At 35.4% G+C, this 19,671-nt stretch overlaps 1 protein-coding gene and 1 long non-coding RNA gene across 5 annotated transcripts in view; one reads left to right on the forward strand and one right to left on the reverse strand.

The window, feature by feature from the left end:
• LOC141451336 (acid sphingomyelinase-like phosphodiesterase 3b) overlaps positions 1-19,671 on the reverse strand; it is a 267,887-nt gene that overhangs the window by 46,801 nt on the left and 201,415 nt on the right. The gene's annotated exons all lie outside the window — the stretch shown is intronic.
• The window catches only part of LOC141451337 (uncharacterized), a 56,243-nt gene continuing 39,549 nt past the window's right edge, over positions 2,978-19,671 (forward strand). For all 4 annotated transcript variants that reach the window (XR_012456693.1, XR_012456692.1, XR_012456694.1 and 1 more), the window contains exons 1-2: positions 2,978-3,269; positions 11,866-11,960. This is a non-coding gene — a long non-coding RNA (uncharacterized lncRNA). The remainder of the gene's footprint in view (positions 3,270-11,865; positions 11,961-19,671) is intronic.

A 19,671-nucleotide genomic window follows, 5' to 3' on the forward strand; every position in this document is an offset into this window, starting at 1 on the left:
TCTAAATTTTTTTTAAATATTTCTCTTTATTTGTTTATTTTTTAAAGAATAAAAAGTTGGACAAATAAACTGATGTGCACGACTTTTACCTTTATTCATACTGCACTTATTCACACTTGATTTTTTCATCATTCCTTACTCATTGGTCATTAATAAAGATAATAGTAACAACAAACAACTAAGCAGTTTTTGAGTAATTAACTTTTTTAAGGTTGAAAATAAATATGAATATATAGTTTTCGTGACCGCAAATTGTTAAACTTAGGATGGAAGATTTGCGGGGAATCGGTCAAATAAAACAACTCGTCTTTTTGCCAACGTTTCGACAAATATATTGTCCTCTTCAGGGCCTGGATATTACAAATACAAAACAATTTACAGAGTCAGTAACATAGAAAATTAGTAAAAAACAGTAATACAAAAATAAACAGTAAAATACAATAAATTTTTTATAATTATTGAAACTTACTTGTATGTTTTGAGTTGAAAATAAAGTTGAAAATGAGTTGACAAGTTGAAAATAAATAAAATATTTTTCTTCAGACTGAATTCTGATTTTGCATCTTCTTTTACCTTTATGACTTTCTTTCATCTGACTGATTTAGCTGAACTACTAGACGTGGGTCACGTTCAGATGCCCAATTTCTTTTGAAAATAGATGTTTTTTTTTTTTTTTTATGTGAACGCCACATGACCGAGCCTTTTTATGTAAAAATACGAGGGTCGTTTGAAAAGTCCGTGCAAACATAAAAACTACTTAATTTTTTGGGGTAAACCTTTTTTATTTTTCAACATAAGTCTCCTTTTAGGCTTATACACTTCGTCCAACGCTGCTCTAGTTTGTTGATCCCTTCCGAATAATAGGATTTGTCCAAGTCTGAAAAATAGCCATTCGTTTCTGCAATCACCTCCTCGTTTGAATAAAATCTTTTTCCCGCCAGCCATTTCTTCATATTGGGGAACAAATAGTAGTCCGAGGGAGCCAAGTCTGGAGAATAGGGGGGGATGTGAAACGAGTTGGAACCCTATTTCCATTAATTGTGCGACTACAACTGCTGAGGTGTGAGCTGGTGCGTTGTCGTGATGGAAAAGGACTTTTTTGTGGGCCAATCGTGGGCGTTTTTCTTGCAGCTCGGTTTTCAAACGGTCCAATAACGATGAATAATATGCACCTGTAATAGTTTTACCCTTTTCCAGATAGTCGATGAGGATTATTCCTTGCGAATCCCAAAAGACAGTCGCCATAATCTTTCCGGCCGAAGGAACGGTCTTCGCCTTTTTTGGCGCAGATTCCCCCTTGGTAACCCATTGTTTAGATTGTTCTTTGGTCTCAGGAGTTTAGTGATGTATCCATGTTTCATCCACAGTGACGAAACGACGCTTAAAGTCCTGCGGATTCTTCTGGAACAGCTGCAAACCGTCCTTGCAACGCTTCACACGATTTCGTTTTTGGTCAAGCGTGAGCAATCGCGGCACCCATCTTGCGGATAGCTTTGTCATGTCCAAATGTTGATGCAAAATATTATGTACCCGTTCATTCGCGATGCCCACAGCACTAGCAATCTCACGCACCTTCACTCTTCTGTCATCCATCACCATATCATGGATTTTATCAATGATTTCTGGAGTAGTAACCTCAACAGGGCGTCCAGAACGTTCAGCGTCACTTGTGCCCATATGGCCACTCCGAAAATTTTGAAACCACTTATAAACTGTTCTAATCGAAGGTGCAGAGTCACCATAAAGTTTATCAAGCTTCTCTTTAGTTTTCTGAGGGGTTTTGCCTTTCATAAAGTAGTGTTTAATCAACACACGAAATTCTTTTTCGTCCATTTTTTGAAAATCACTCGACTTCCTCGATTGAAACGAATGCCAAACACAAAGAAATAGACCGATATGACTGAAACTTGGTGTGTGTTCTTCCAAGAGATGCTACTAACTAAACATAACCACGATACGCGCCAGTGGTGCTATCTCTCTGACTTTGCACGGACTTTTCAAACGACCCTCGTATTCTGTGAATGCACTTCAATGTAATTTACCCATCGCTTCAATCATTATTAAGGAACATTAAAAGTATGGTTCTATCCCTAAGAAATCCTAAAGTACAAGATTATGGAATAGAGTCTGAATTAGTGAAATTTTTATCAAAGTCACTGCAGCGAATTCTATTGCAATTGGAATCCTGACTGCTAGTTAGTCAATTTCTTGTTGAAACATGTTTGCAACGGAGATTAAATGCAATATTAAATTAAAAATTTAGCAATAAACTGTGCGGATTCTTGGTTAAAGGAATGATTAATTGACAGAACGAAATCGCCCTATGCTACTTACTGCAGCATTTTATAAAGGCGCCACGGTAGCCGAGCAGTTAGAGGCAAGACCTACAAAGCTAATATATACGTACTCGGTTCTATTCCCGGTCTAGGCTTTGGTTTTTATTTAATGTTTAATATGAGAAGTTTATAGTAAAGTATGTTTGTTAGCCGCCTCCGTCTACGACACTTAGTTGGTAGTTGGAGGTAAAGCATTAATTACTAATGGTGAATGCAGTATAAATAATTAACGTTCACTGAACACACACACAAAATTATTTTTGCAAAAGCCGTATTTTGCAGAAATTCACAAAACTTGAATAATTAAATTCTGACTAGAAATAAAAAGAAAAAAAAAAAGAAATTGTGAATTGGTACCAATGGGAGCGTATTGTTGCAGTGGTGAGCATTGTAAGGGGTGGTGCAGGGAGTTCCATGCCAAATTGTACTTGTAGCCTGGAGAGTGCAATTATTTACAACTTGTTGTAACGAATTTTTCCATTGGATAAAAAAATAAAAAAAGAGAGGGAACCAACCAGGCGAACCGCACAGTGTCGTATAAAACGGTGACATTTAATTTGAAACAACAGCAACATTGGAAATATTAACAACTTTTTTTTCATTTATTTATTTATTTATTTATTTGTTTGATTACTTGATATTATGTTGTTCACTAATTAAGGAAGCATTGCAAAACACAAATTGAAAGTTTGACTAGCTTTTAGTGTAACTATTTAAAGTGCAGAGATTGCCTCGCTAATTTGTATGAAAGAAAATTCGCTAAATCCTGTCTAAATACAAAGACCAGAGCCCAAAGGTCTTGAACAATTGGTGGTTTTAAAAAGTAAAGAATTTATTATTTACCATCTATTTTTTTTGAGATCAGCACCGTACATTTGCTTTTTTAAAAGAGGTAGAGTTTTACTATGAAGCATTCACTCATTCCGCAACAAGGTAACATCATAATTAAGATTTATCCCTTAATATCTTCATCATTCCAAGACAGCAGGCCACCATTCCGCACGAGGAGCGATTCATTGAGCTCCTGCCACTGCGCCATCTCAATCTTTCATTCCTCAACCTTCAAACATAACCGCTCCTCCAACATCCTCGGACATCACAACCTTGCTCACCTTCTTTCTCAATGATTTTAAATATCACAAAAAACCCTCTTATAACTCTTTCTTCACCACTGTAGTCAGTGAGCTGCTTCCTAAAAGATCGCGATGAACTCTTCTTCTCGCAGTTCTCCTTCTCAACCATTGACTACGAACATTCCAATCAAGTGACCTTTGTGATTCTTAATACTTTGTAAATATCCCTCTCCTTTCTCATACAGTTAAACTCCATCGCTATTATTCTACTAATTACTCTCATCTCCATCAACTCTACTTGTAAATACCTTCATCTCATTCACTATCTGTCGCCTGCTCCTTATATTTCTCCTTTCTCACTCCTTGCAATTGTCTCAGAGGGTTGTCACTGGACAACTCTTGCACTCATCTTTCACACTTAACATATTTACTAGATGCAAGTTTATGCAGTTGTAAATTTTTCAATAAATAATTTTTAGAAAAAATTAAGATTTATAAAACTGATAAAATAATTAATAATTCTGATAAAAAAAAAACGAACAAGATCAGAAAATAGAGATCCAGTAACCAAGGTTCTGTAGCCTAAAAGAACCTTTATGACGAAGAACTTTTTGTAGTTTTTGCTTTTACTAAGCCGAGGATTTTTGTCGTATTTACATACTACCTCCTCCGGCTTCCAAGTGCGTGCGGTTTGTGGGGCACCCTGTGGGCATGATTCCAAGCCTACATACCTTATAAAGGCATAAGGCCAGACACAAAGGTCGGCTTGGACACTCAACCAGTTTTGGACCAAGGCATAACAGGTCAGTCTAACTACTGGGAAAAAAACAAAACCGCTACGAGATGAACCATTTGCATATACTAGTAGTCACTTGAAGTTGTATAATGTGTTGCATATAGACCTTGAGTTCCCATAACGTTAATAAATGGATATCCTTCCAATTAGCTTCAAAGTCTTCGCCATTAAGTCCTAAGTGTGGAGTCAATGTTATACATACACCAAAACAACATACAAGAGCTCCCTACAAATTATTGTATTCGCCTGTGCTGTGAGAATTCAGGGTACGATTCTTCCCTTAAGATCACAATAGAGCTGATATTTGTCCTGAGTAATCTTCATTTATAAGTCACGATAAAGGCAGTCTGGAGCTTTTTTACTAATAAACATTGCTATCTAAGCAATTTTGTTTTGCATAACTTACTGTTTAAAACGTAATCTAGATAAAACACTTTTAGAACAGTTACTACTTTAATTTCTTTGAAACGTATGCGGCAAATTTTAGAGTAGAGAGATAAGGTTTAAAAATCCACAAGGAAACTACCTCTTTTGTTCCAACGTAGAGCCTCAACACTTTCCAAGAAAGTAAAAGTGGTAAGAAAAGGAGATTGGATCTCAACGCGTGCTAGGAAAATTGATTAAAAATTAATCTAATTTTATAAAGTTCAGATTTCTAGCAGCATCTTTCTGCCGATATTTAATGAATCGAGAGGACTTTTAAATCTATAACTTTAGTATTCTTAATCATCGCAGAAACAATTTAATTTTTCTAATTTATTGTGTTTTCTAGACTTTCAAAATATTATCATTTTTTTAATTAAATTGATAAATTAAGTATCCTATCCAAGTCCAATTCCTGTTTTAATGCAACACAAATGGAGAAAACTCCGCAGTTATAGGCACAATTTTAAAATTACAAATTTTCTTTTTCCAATTTGTAGTAAAAGTTTCATTGGCATTTTCATGACATTATATGATAAATTTTATGAGTAAACACTTGAAATAAAAACAGTATTTACTCAAGATTTTTTTAAAATTTTATTTTAAATTGAAAAAAAAAACAATGAAGGGTTTTTCAACTTTTGGGAAGCATTGTTTGCTAATTGGCCGTTTCACATTATGTATAAAACAAATGTTTTTTAGTTATGATTTTAAAAGCAAACAATGAAAGTTGTGTTTCTGACATTTTTTTTTTTTTAAACAAAAATTAAAATGTTTTATGTTTGGTTTAAAATGAAAGGAACACTCGTATACTGTTGTACAATAACTGTCTGCAAAAAGTTCTCTTTTATTAACTGATTTTCTCTTCTCTTATTATTTTGTTATTTGCTTTAAGAAAGTTATAAAAATGGTAAAATTATTTAGATTTAATGCTAAAATCAGAAGAAGAGAAGAAAAATTGGGTTGGTTCATCAACTGACGAGAATTTTATTAATAATAATAATGAGCGCGATAATGAATTAAAGAAGTCTCACCACTATTATTATTATTATTATTATTATTATTATTATTCTACGGATAAGGATTGTGCTTTTGGTCACTCTAGACGTTAAGAATGCGTTTAACTCACTGAGGTGGTCAGACGCGCTGCAGGCGCTGGAGGCGAACTTTCAGATCCCACACTATTTGTTGAGAGTAATTAGCGACTACTTCAACAATAGAGTGCTCAGCTATTGCACGGAGGAGGGACCAAGGACACGATCGATTACTGCTGGAGTGGCACAAGGATCAATATTAGGCCCAGATCTTTGGAATGTGACCTATGATAGCCTTTTGCGACTGGAACTACCAGAAGAAGCAATGTTGATTGGCTATGCTGATGACGTAGCGGCGCTTATTGCTGCGCGGGACGTGAAGAAGGCGCAGTTGAAGCTTAATCAAGTGATGCGGAAGGTTAACCAGTGGATGACCGTACACGGATTATCGCTAGCTCTCCCCAAAACAGAGGTTGTCATGTTGACAAAAAAACGAATAAACCGGCATATCCCGTGGAACGTTGGCGAAGAAGAAGTTGTCTCGGTGGAAGCCGTGAAATACTTGGGCATCACAATTGATGCGAAGTTGAGCTTCGGGAGACATTTACAGGAGGCGGCGGATAAGGCAGGAGAGAATGTCGCCAGACTTACAAGGCTTATGAGCAATGTAGGAGGTCCCAAAGCCAGTACGCGCAGGGTGCTTATGAGTGTCGCCCACTCAGTCCTGTTGTATGGGGCTGAAATATGGTCAGAGGCACTCAGAAAAGAAGTTTATAGAAAGAGACTGGCACGGGTGCAGAGGCTGGGTGCCCTACGGATAGCCTCGGCATACCGGACTGTTTCGGAGCCAGCGGTCCTGGTTATAGCGGGAGTTATCCCAATTGCACTTCTGGCCGATGAAAGAAGGAGAGTTTACGCTAGAAGGCTCGAAGTGGATAAAGTAGCGGTCTCCAGGGAGGAGCGTGCATACACGGTGTTGGAATGGCAGTCTTCTTGGGAGGAGGAGTCAAGAGGTAGATGGACGGCCAGCCTTATCTCAGATGTTGGTTCATGGATAGGGAGGTCCTTTGGCGAAGTGGATTACTTCGTTACCCAATTCCTTAGTGGTCACGGGTATTTCTGTGAGTTCCTAAGGAAGATAGGGAAGAGGACCAGTGGTGAGTGCGGCTATTGTCCGGGAATGCTAGACGATGCCAACCACACCTTTTTTGTGTGTAAGAGGTGGGGTTGCCTCAGGAGAGACTTGGAGCAATATGTCGGGCATATTACCCCAGCGGGGATAATACCGACTATGCTCACTAGTAGGCGGCAGTGGGCATGTGTGGCACGCTTCATTAGGGAGGTGTTAAGTGCCAAACAAAGGGAGCTGGTTGAGTTTGGAGGGAGGACCCCTTGATTGGGGATAGAATAGGGGCCTAGCCTGATGTAGTGCTGCATAAGCGAATCCAGGCTAGGCCTGGTGCCGGGGTAGGTGTTTTAGCCGGTAGGCTGCCTTGGCGGGAGTCCGGCACGTATGTGCGTTAGAAGCATTTCACCTACCCCCATATAAAAAAAAAAAAAAAAAAAATTATTATTATTATTATTAGTTATTTTACTGAAGAGTACACAAAATTAAAGCAAGAACTTTTAACTATAAAATAATATCAGATAATTTTAAAGAACAGTGTGAAAGAATTATGGTAATATTCTGGATTCGAAAGAGCATGTAACCGATAAAGCGTAAAATTTAAATGAAGAATACAAACTCATTCTAACTCAACTTTCGAACTGAAGAACAAGCGAAATTAGTTCTAAAAAAACACTAATTAAAGTTAAGAGGGACAGATCTGTACGTTCATTCTTCACCTATCCAAGAATAACCGGAAAAAAAAAATACTTTGGGTTTGTTAGAAGAAAATATCTGAATTGCTTAACAAATATTACTTTCGGTAACAACCATATCATGTACAAGAATAAGGCCTGGTGCACACTTCAGGTTTTTACTGTTTTCTTGCATAAAACTGATCAAGCATCCTCAACAGATAAACTATCTTAACCGGCCGCCAAAGTTGGCGGAATAAATGTAAAAAATATACTATACTAATATTTAAAATAACAATCCTGATTAGAATTAAAGTAAAACAACATTATTTTCCCTTAAGAAAAAACACCGACTACTTAAGTTTTCACCCAGAGTAAAAGCAAAGTTTGATATCGCTTAATTTTATAAAATTATTAATTAAGATAACATAATATAATAGATTGTAAGGATGATTTTCTTAAAAATATCACACTAGATTTGTGAACTAGTGAAATATCCTGGTTTCTTGTGCATGAAGGTACTGTTTGTTTGAAAAAGAAGGAGATAAGTTATTATTTTTACTACACATGTGCTGCACAGACTTGGCGAGAAACAAGTGTGGAATGCCTAAAAACATTGGCAAGAAACTTTTATTTGCTTGGTAGAGGGCAAAGGATGGGTAGCAGGTAGTAACGTTGGGGTTGGAGAGAAATAAGATGGTTGTAAAATATAGAAAAGTTTTCAACATCTGATCTGAAATTTATAGAATTTTTGCGTACAACTTTCTAGGCAAGAATAAGAATTGTCTTTTAGATATTTTCTTTTCAGATGTAGGTCCAAAGATTTTGTTTGATATCATTTTAATCGAAATTGATTCTACATGCTCCCTTATCTCTTCTTGTTTATTGAAGAATACAATAAAAGCTTAAGACCTAGGTAGTAGGTCATCAAAGCTTATGCTTATAAACAATTATAATATTTTTTACATTAATACATCTAAGTGTCTTCTGTCCTGTACAGGTGCTGAACATTAAATTTAGTTTAGTACTAAAACAGTCAGGACAGAGGCGCCACGGTAGCCGAGCGGTTAGAGGCGAGACCTGCAAAGCTAATATGCATTTTGGTACTGGGTTCGATTCCCGGTCTTAAGGCCTTGGATTTTATTTAATGGTTAATAAAAGAAATTTACAGTAAAGTATGTTTGCTAGTGGCCTCCATCCACGACACCTAATTGGTAGTTGGACGTAAAGTCCCGCCTGAAAAAAAAAAAAAAAACGTCAGGACAGAAGACACACTAACTTGTGATGTAACATGTGAGGAATATTATAATTGTTAATAGCATAAGCCCTGAAGAATGACCTAGTCCCTACAAAATTAAAAAAAGTATGACTAAAATTGACAATATCTTTTTTCCCTTTTGGATCAATGAAATGAATGCCACCAAAAACGATGTACAATTCTTTATAAAATTGTACATAAAATATTTCCCTATTATAGTGCAGCAATTAACGTTGTTGCAACGGCGTGGCTGAAGGAAACTGCAGCAAATATTTGTGGGTTACCGCATCTGAACTAGTGGTTACTCAAAACCATCATTGAGGCACCGTATCGTGGAAGTATCGGCATAAAATCAAACGTGTGCACGGGGCCTAAGAAGTTTATCTAAGAATAGAATTCAGATGCCTGAGGAAAAGAACTTACCAACTTTGATGGAACAAATAGAAGTGAAAAAATAAATGGAAACTTTAAAAAAAAGTGCACTGCATACAATTTGCTTTCTTTCTGTCAACATGGCGTAACAATTCTCAACAAAATCTAACATTGAAGTGAATAACGATTATTTTTTGTAAGTTATAGTTATTATAGGACTAATATACGATACTTGTGTATGCTCTGATTACCCACAAACCGGAATGAACTACCAACTACATTGTGTACATCAAACTGTTATTATTAGGGCTGCCATTTCTCCACCTCTCCGCTTTGGTAAAGGTTAAAACATTTTGTGGCATTTGTGTGCCAGATTGCTGGAGTACCTACTAGCAGCAGGACTATAGGATTGTTGGGAACAGTCTACTAGGTCAGGTCTTTTACTAAATAAAAAGTCTGGAAATGGCGCTCGCCCGACTAGACTATCTTTTACTAGCTTACAATTATTCTAATTCGCCTAATTCTGAGGCCTCATTGGCAACTCTGTTGCCTACAAAGACATATTAAGCGACAATAGATACATCATGCTTACATGTATATTTTTTTGTAAATTCACTTCTTTTGAAAAAGTAAAGTCATGCCTATTGTTTCATGCGGGCTTTAAGTCCATCTACCAAATTCACATCTTTTAAAAGAAAAACCTAAATAACTCCAAAAAAGTTATATTAACTTATTATAAACTTCATTGTGATTTAAATACTTGAAAACAATTATTATATAGGCCTGGAAAACATCCGAAACCTTCTTTATATAAAAAAAATAAAAAATATTTGGCGACTGTGACTGGTTTTCTGAATTTCACGTAGATTATCCAACGAAACTGATCATATGTTTTTTATTCGAGTAAAATTAAACATTATACCTAAAGCTTCTGAATGAAACTTCCTAAAATGATAAATATCTATTATTTAAATCTAAAATGATAAATCTCTAATATTATTGGGTGGTGAAATGGGTACTGTTCTCTAAGTCACCACAGCCAAGAGGCTTATTGCACCATAAATAAATCTAAGTGCATAGAAATTACATTAAATCTGGTGCAATTAGAAAAGCAATTTAATTTGATGGCAATTTCATTTTCGTTATGGAATAAGAAAAATCCATTATGAAATGTTCTTAGCATACTAATTATTGTAGTTTTATTTCAGTCTACCACAACCTCTCAATATAAACCCATTTAACATTAACTCCCTTTGGTTACCCCCCCCCCTTGAAGAGCTTTTAGAGAATCATTACAGCCTCTTCTCTCAGTTACTTTTTTCCTTTTCCCTTCGACATTTAACCCAGAATCCAATTTTACTTCTGTTTTCATCAGTTAATTGAAGTCTAGATAGTTTCATTTTTTTTTTGTTTTCTTGTGACTTCTTGGCCATCTTCTATTACGGCAAACCTTTCTTGATTCTCAGAAGACTGAAGTGTCTTCTAAGTGTCTTCTACAGATTATATTCTAGAGTGCTATATCAGTTTTTGCTTTTTGATCTCCTCATCTTTAGATTTTGAATCTTACTCGTATTTTTTTTCCACATTATACACCTTTCTGCAACTTCGTACTAAGTTTGGTCGCCCACGATCGTGTTTTTTCTTGGGTTAAATCATACCTTCAAGTGGGATTTCCGATGTTTAGGTAATCTTTTCTATTTTCCTTATCAACGGAAGTAGGAAATATCATTTCAGTTGTACTTTTCTCTTCAGATAAAAGAGAAATTTCTTCCTCCATAAAGTTTGCAATTCAGCTTATACAAATTCATACTCCATTGCTACATATATGTATCTGCTCATTCTTTTACAGGGTTTTGAGAGCGTGTAGTCTAAATGCCTAAAAGCTACCCTTAACTGTACCCTTTAAAAGTGTATGCTTTTGATCTTGGTTCTATTTTCTCTCTAAGGAGTTTTATCTAAGACTAAAACTTTTGTTCAAAATGTTCTAAGACAAATAACCTGAGTTTTTTTTTGTTTTTGTCAAATAAAAAAGGAGTCTTCCTTTTACAGTTTTAACGGGAACGATTTCTAGTATATGTTGTTGTTACAGTTTTGAATATCCAATAAAGTTTGTTGAATAACAAACAACCAACTACTCGTATTTCATTTATGCTCTGCAGGATCATAACGCTGAGGAGTATAAAAATCAGAAAGCTCATGCTTGATTACTCCCAAATTTTTCCAAATACTTCATCCTTATTTCTACAGGAAGGCATTCCAACTAGATTTTCCCTCTTAATGATAGTTACAAAATACTAATTACATTCCAATTTTAGCACTGATAAGTTCAAAAAACACCAGCTCTAAATTTAGATTTTTAAAAAGGTAATAAGACACATTTTAGATTAAAAGCAAAAACTTCACATGCAGAAAGATTTTAGTATCTCAAGGAATTTATTCAGTAGACAGATTTGATCACTTTAAAGCTTTATTAAGATGACCAAGTCACCTTAGCCATCACAATTTTCGTAATTTTATTTTACTGTGTTAGTGAAGCTTTTTCAGCTGCCTCTGAAAAGCGTTAGATTTTTCAAAAGTCTTACCACTCTTTAGGGTTTTTTTTTTTAAAATTTAGAATTAATAATCGTCACCATTTCTTCATTAATTTATTATTTTTATTATTAATATGATTATTTTTGTTTGTATGTTATGTTTACATTAGTTTTTGCAGATATGAATATGTTTTCTTAATGGTAAAACTTAAAATAAGTTCTAAATAAGCTCATATTTCCAGGTTAGTACTACAAGAAATCTTTATTAGTGTTACGTGATGCGCTTGGGGACTGAAAACGACATCCACATCAGCGAATTCTTTTGACGTAATCTTTGGTAATATCTACTTGTAAACTTAGCTTAAAATCAATTTTTTCCAGTTACTTTTAATTGTAACATACATTAATTATTACGAAATCAATAAATTGTGTAATGTTAAAACAAGAGATAAAGTTTTCAGTCAACTTTCCAACATCGCTAGGTAGTTGTATAGTGTTCAAGTCATACATACGTAGTATTGCAAAGTTCACATCATTGCTAGAATATAATTGTGTGTTAATTAAACTAGAAAGTTTTAGACTTGTTAATGGGATATGTTGGAGAAGGGGATGCAAGTTTAAATATGACGGAACTAATTTATGCAGCGGAAGGGATGCTCGTTGATCATGGGAGAACGTTTCCACTCGTAGCAGCCACCATTCACCCTCAGACTTTGTTAGGTGAGAGATAGAGGAGATATTTTCTAGTCCCTGTTCCGCTGGCGCTTCAATATTTCCACCCAGATAGATGATTGCTCAGATGCATGCGAAGAAGTGCACATGGGTAAATGTGTGCATCTGTATTATCAACTTTTAGTCTACAATGCGAAATAAGAATCATATGCATTGAACAGTCTGTCTACATTACCGTAATGGGTACAATCTGCATTTATACGGAGCAGTCAGTCTACTATTGCGTCACAAGCATGTATTTATCTATATTTTAGACAGTCAGACTACATAAACGTCGTGTCCATCGTTTTTACAATAGTTAATCTACATTATCGTCGTGTCGTGTTCATAGTACTTGTGATAGTCAGCCTGCAACACGTCATAAGTGCCTTAATAGTTTTTTTTTGTATCAGTAGTCGGACCAATAGCATTGTAAATTGTTCATCTGTAATTGTAACAGTCTAAAATGCGTCACAAGTTAGTGTTCATCTACATTTACAACAGTCAATCTACCATTTGCATCAACCATTAGTTTCATTTGTGCTTACTTCAGCTACCAGTCTGAAATTGCGACAGGATGCGATTCTGGCTTTATAGTCTCAGTTAATGAGCAAAAGGATAAATATCAACTTCGACAAAGCAAGTTAAGCCGTTGCACGGTGCCGTATCAGTGAATAATACGCAACGGTGATTAGGATATTAGCAATAGATTGAAACATGATCCACTAAAACTTTTTGCTTAATATCTGCCATCTTTATTCTTTTCTTTAAATATTGTATTAACTGATTTAATGTACGTATCTTTGTTTCTAAATTTCCTTACCAGACCTTTTAGGAAATTTCAATGTACAAAACATTTTTTTTTTCCTTAAAAAAGAGTTGTTAAAATTTTAATTAAATAAGTAGAAAATGAAACAATCCACCTCTGACACGCAGACCATCAACATTGAAACCCGACAGCATTCCCCTCAATTCATTTATTAATTAAAGATGGCTTCAAACAGTTAGACAATGAAGCACCACGATGAAATGTGGCCGTTGTGGCGACAGAGTTTCGAAGGGTATTGAACGGAAGAGGTCTTGCAGCAAAACCGAACAGAACTAGAATTACCATCACCTCCCGACGCGCCCACATCCAAAACAATGTATCCAGCCCACTTCTACATCAGCTAGTATGAACTACGTCAAGCCAGAGAACAAAACCAACACTGTCTTTCACACAGTATACTGATTGCTAACCACTGGCTGTGTAACCGAATTTAGTTCTACACCTCACAGTCTATGCAGCTAACTTAACTTTTATTGATACTATTTGGTATAGCTAAGGGAAATGTAGAATTGGCTTCCGGCTTGTTTTAGGTTAATTCCATTTGGCTGTCAGGTGGTACCGCTTCGATTTCGCACACTTCAGCAATGCTTTTCTTCTTCTTCTTCCCTTTTTTAGGCTTTATCCGGATTTCAAGCTGGGATCTCCAGTAATACGTTCATTTCAGTCTCCACATTCTCCACAGTTTATTTCTGCACATGCCTTGACAGCTCTCGAGACCCATTCAAATTTATTTCTTCTTCCTCGTAAACAATCTCGAAACTTTCCGAAGCCACCTGATGCCTCCAGACCCTGAATGATCTTACTTTAAAACCTTTTTAGAAAGGAAGTGCAAAAGCATTCCCAATACTTTCTCTTGAGGTGCCATTTCTTGCTTTGTTTGCCCTCGTTTTCATCAAGCACTCTGTCTCAAAATCATCCTCTTATACAAGATAAAAAAACTATTAGATTCAGAATGGGTCTTGATTGTGAAGATTCTTTAATTTTTTCTCTACATCAGGAAAATCTCCCTGCTGTGCACTTGAACTCTGGAACTTTCCCGAGTTTAACCACAATTCGTTTTTTGCATCTCATATTTCTGGTTTCAACTTACTAGAGAGAAACCTAGATTCCATTTTCTCATAACTTTTTTTTGATCTCTTGCTTATTTTGTGACCTAATGAGGCACCTAGGTAATATTTACAATGTTGTTTGCTTTCCTTCTTTGGTGCTTAAGAAAGATATTCCAGGAAGATGTTGTGCGCCTTTCCTTTCCAATTTACTCGCGACCCACAGTTTGGAAATTACTGTCTTAATGAACTGGGAATAGAATATATTATTTTAAAGCCTTGATATAGATATAAGCCTTCTAGCACTTGGAGGCCAGCAGAGGTAATACGCAAAAACGACTGCAGAAAAGCCTAGATCTAGTTAAAAGTAGAAATCTTCCGCACTATAACTTGCCCCTTTTTTTATTTTTAGCTGTAATCCCTAGAAAAGTGGATACACTGATTGTCAGTCATCTAATGCATTACTTAGAACCTAGGGATTGGTGGTTTTCTTATAACTAAGACAATAAAACATTAGAAATACAATCAGAACACGCTAATTTTACCAAACTGTTTATTACAACTAAGAGCTTAGTAACAAAATTATCCTAATAAATTTAAAATTGCCCTGCAATAAGGAATTTCATTTCAACAGAGTGTTGACAGTGCTGGAATGGTTTAGTTGGGTGTGAAGACAAAGAGACGACTTGTGAAGTAAACTGAAATGGTTTTTGGGTAAACCACACAATGCTAACTATTCTAGCTACGCTATTCCTCACTTTAGTAGCACACAACTCACCATAGACTCTCAGCAACTAGAAAAACTATTTACATTCTATGTAACAACTATTTCATTATATAAACAAACGGTAATAAGTTTTACAATTAATATTTTTTAAAAAAGAAAGTGGTTTGACTTTGCCCACAACAATTTCTCTTATTATTATTTCCCTGAGTTCTCATAAATTTTCTGAACAATTGTTAGGTTGTTGTTTTCTCTAACTTTACTTGTTGACATAATACTTTCAGTCTAAGGTGACTCACTAGAATTTTGTTTACTTCAAATCAAAAGCAGCATTTTCGTTTTTTTTTTCTTACCGCAAAAGTAAGAATGCTGTTCAAGTAAACTTATTTTCTGATTAATCCATAGGGTGAAGGGACCAGTAATTGACTGCTTAAGAAAAAATTCGAGTTTAAGATAGAATAACTTCCGTTATTTTGGCTCCAGGTGTAGGTTGTAAAATTGTACCGCTCCAGTAGGATGTATTTTATTTTATTAATATTTTAAAAGCAGTAAATTCGATCTTTATGTCAACCAAAAATGATTTTTTTTGGAAGTATGTCAATGACCCAGTAATTGACATACCGAATTTTCGGTGGAACCAGTGTTTGACATGGGGTGGGACCAGTAATTGACAACAAGTATAATCCTGAAACGACCTAAAAAATTCAAAATACCTAAATCAATGTTCCACTTAGATATTTAACAAAAAAATCAGTCTTATTCATAATTAATAACAATCGGTTTTTAAATTGGCCTACCTAAATAACGTAATATTTTTCAACATTACGCTTTTTCATACAGTTATTAAACGATCAACCCTTATACAACTATCCTACCGGAGAGTTTTAATTTCAATCAAACCTTCTAGGGCAACTGCGTCATTCAATTATCGAGAAACTTCATTATACAAAACTTTCTAACTAGTATTGGTTACTTTGGCTCAACAAACAGTTCGCTTATGCTTCATGCAATAATAGGATGACGGTTCCGGAATGCTTTCTACCAAGATTTACCTGGTAGATTATTATTGAAAGGGTTCGGTATATCTAGTTCTTTAATAAGTTGCCACATCAGTAGATGGGAAACCCAGCTCTGGCAACGGACGTGATCCACAAAACTAAAAAAAATCCTCTTCCGCAGAAGAGAGTACTGTACATGGCTCCATTCGTCAGCTGACTGTAGATTTACCTTTCACTTTGTACAGTAGGGTAACTCCAGCGACTGGGTGCTTTTTAGCAGCTTTACTAATTGATGTTCCTTGACCTACAACTACCTCCAGCAGTTAAAAACACATTATTGCCATGAAATTTTGTTCACTTATATACTACACTATACTGAGTTATAAGATATATGCTATAGTTTTCATGAGTACAGATCCATTAGTTGAAAAGGTATTGAAAGCTGAAATTTTTTTGGGTCATGGTTTTGCAGTGAAATGGGGCCCTTATAATTCCCACAGTAAACAACAGATTATTCGTATGAAATTTTGTACTCTTACACACTCTGTTTTACTGAGTAGTGTGCTGTAGTTTTCTTGAGTACATATCCATTCGTTGAGAAGATATTGAGAGTTGAAATTTTTTTGGGTCATGGTTTTGCTGTGAAATTGGGCCTTATAACTCCCACAGTAAACAACAGATTATTCGTATGAAATTTTGTGCTCTTACACACTCTGTTTTACTGAGTAGTGTGCTATAGTTTTCTTGAGTACATATCCATTCGTTGAGAAGATATTGAGAGTTGAAATTTTTTTGGGTCATGGTTTTGCTGTGAAATTGGGTTTTATAACTCCCACAGTAAACAACAGATTATTCTTATGAAATTTTGTGCTCTTACACACTCTGTTTTACTGAGTAGTGTGCTATAGTTTTCTTGAATACAGATCCATTCGTTGAGAAGATATTGAGAGTTGAAATTTTTTTGGGTCATGGTTTTGCTGTGAAATTGGGTTTTATAACTCCCACAGTAAACAACAGATTATTCGTATGAAATTTTGTGCTCTTACACACTCTGTTTTACTGAGTAGTGTGCTATAGTTTTCTTGAATACAGATCCATTCGTTGAGAAGATATTGAGAGTTGAAATTTTTTTGGGTCATGGTTTTGCTGTGAAATTGGGTTTTATAACTCCCACAGTAAACAACAGATTATTCGTATGAAATTTTGTGCTCTTACACACTCTGTTTTACTGAGTAGTGTGCTATAGTTTTCTTGAATACAGATCCATTCGTTGAGAAGATATTGAGAGTTGAAATTTTTTTCGGTCATGGTTTTGCTGTGAAATTGGGCCTTATAACTCCCACAGTAAACAACAAATTATTCGTATGAAATTTTGTGCTCTTACACACTCTGTTTTACTGAGTAGTGTGCTATAGTTTTCATGAGTACATATCCATTCGTTGAGAAGATATTGAGAGTTGAAATTTTTTTGGGTCATGGTTTTGCTGTGAAATTGGGCCTTATAACTCCCACAGTAAACAACAAATTATTCGTATGAAATTTTGTGCTCTTACACACTCTGTTTTACTGAGTAGTGTGCTATAGTTTTCTTGAATACAGATCCATTCGTTGAGAAGATATTGAGAGTTGAAATTTTTTTCGGTCATGGTTTTGCTGTGAAATTGGGTTTTATAACTCCCACAGTAAACAACAGATTATTCGTATGAAGTTTTGTGCTCTTACACACGCGGTTTTACTGAGTTGTGTGCTATAGTTTTCTTGAGTACAGATCCATTAGTTCAGAAGATATTGAGAGTTGAAATTTTTTTGGGTCATGGTTTTGCTATGAAATGGGGCCCTTATAACTCCCATAGTAAACAACAGATTATTCGTATGAAATTTTGTGCTCTTACACACTCTGTTTTACTGAGTATTATGCTATAGATTTCTTGAGTACAGATCTATTACTTGAGAAGGTATTGAGAGTTGAAATTTTTTTGGGTCATGGTTTTGCTGTGAAATTGAGCATAATAACTCCCACAGTAAACAACAGATTATTCGAATGAAATTTTGTGCCCTTACACACTTTGTTTTACTGAGTAATGTGCTATAGTTTTCTTGAGTACAGATCCATTAGTTCAGAAGATATTGAAAGTTGAAATTTTTTTGGGTCATGGTTTTGCTGTGAAATTAGGCCCTTATAATTCCAACAGTAAACAACAGATTATTCGTATGAAGTTTTGTGCTCTTACACACGCGGTTTTACTGAGTTGTATGCTATAGTGTTCTTGAGTACAGATCTATTACTTGAGAAGGTATTGAGAGCTGAAATTTTTTTGGGTCATGGTTTTGCTATGAAATGGGGCCCATATAACTCCCATAGTAAACAACAGATTATTCGTATGAAATTTTGTGCTCTTACACACTCTGTTTTACTGAGTATTATGCTATAGATTTCTTGAGCGCAGATCTATTACTTGAGAAGGTATTGAGAGCTGAAATTTTTTTGGGTCATGGTTTTGCTGTGAACTTGGGCCGTTACAATTCCCACTGTAAACAACAGATTATTCGAATGAAATTTTGTGCCCTTACACACTTTGTTTTACTGAGTAATGTGCTATAGTTTTCTTGAGTACAGATCCATTAGTTCAGAAGATATTGAGAGTTGAAATTTTTTTGGGTCTTGGTTTTGCTGTGAAATTAGGCCCTTATAATTCCCACAGTAAACAACAGATTATTCGTATGAAGTTTTGTGCTCTTACACACTCTGTTTTTCTGAGTAGTATGCTATAGTTTTCTTGAGTACAGATCTATTAGTTGAGAAGATATTGAGTGTTAAAAATTATTTGGGTCATGGTTTTGCTGTGAAATGGGGCCCTTATAACTCCCACAGTAAACAACAGATTATTCGTATGAAATTTGTGCTCTTACACACTCTATTTTACTGAGTAGTGTGCTATAGTTTTCATGAGTACAGATACGTTACTTGAGAAGATATTGAGAGTTGAAATTTTTTTGGGTCATGGTTTGCTGTGAAATGGGGCCCTTATCACTCCCACAGTAAACAGCAGATTATTCGTATGAAATTTTGTGCTCTTACACACTCTGTTTTACTGAGTAATGTGCTATAGTTTTCTTGAGTACAGATCCATTAGTTCAGAAGATATTGAGAGTTGAAATTTTTTTGGGTCATGGTTTTGCTGTGAAATTAGGCCCTTATAATTCCCACAGTAAACAACAGATTATTCGTATGAAGTTTTGTGCTCTTACACACTCTGTTTTTCTGAGTAGTATGCTATAGTTTTCTTGAGTACAGATCTATTAGTTGAGAAGATATTGAATGTTAAAAATTATTTGGGTCATGGTTTTGCTGTGAAATGGGGCCCTTATAACTCCCACAGTAAACAACAGATTATTCGTATGAAATTTTGTGCTCTTACACACTCTATTTTACTGAGTAGTGTGCTATAGTTTTCATGAGTACAGATCCGTTACTTGAGAAGATATTGAGAGTTGAAATTTTTTTGGGTCATGGTTTGCTGTGAAATGGGGCCCTTATCACTCCCACAGTAAACAGCAGATTATTCGTATGAAATTTTGTGCTCTTACACACTCTGTTTTACTGAGTAATGTGCTATAGTTTTCTTGAGTTTCCCTTCTATTGGAGCGCTTCGCTAATATTTTCCACAATCTGTGCTGCCAGTGTCATTTGCTTAGAAACCAAACTATCTGAATGTAATTCATTCTTACTTTCTGCATCT

Source organism: Rhodnius prolixus, unplaced genomic scaffold (genome assembly GCF_049639745.1).
Source record: "Rhodnius prolixus isolate KJV_2025 unplaced genomic scaffold, Rpr scaffold_8, whole genome shotgun sequence".
NCBI classification, from domain to species: Eukaryota; Metazoa; Arthropoda; class Insecta; order Hemiptera; family Reduviidae; genus Rhodnius; species Rhodnius prolixus.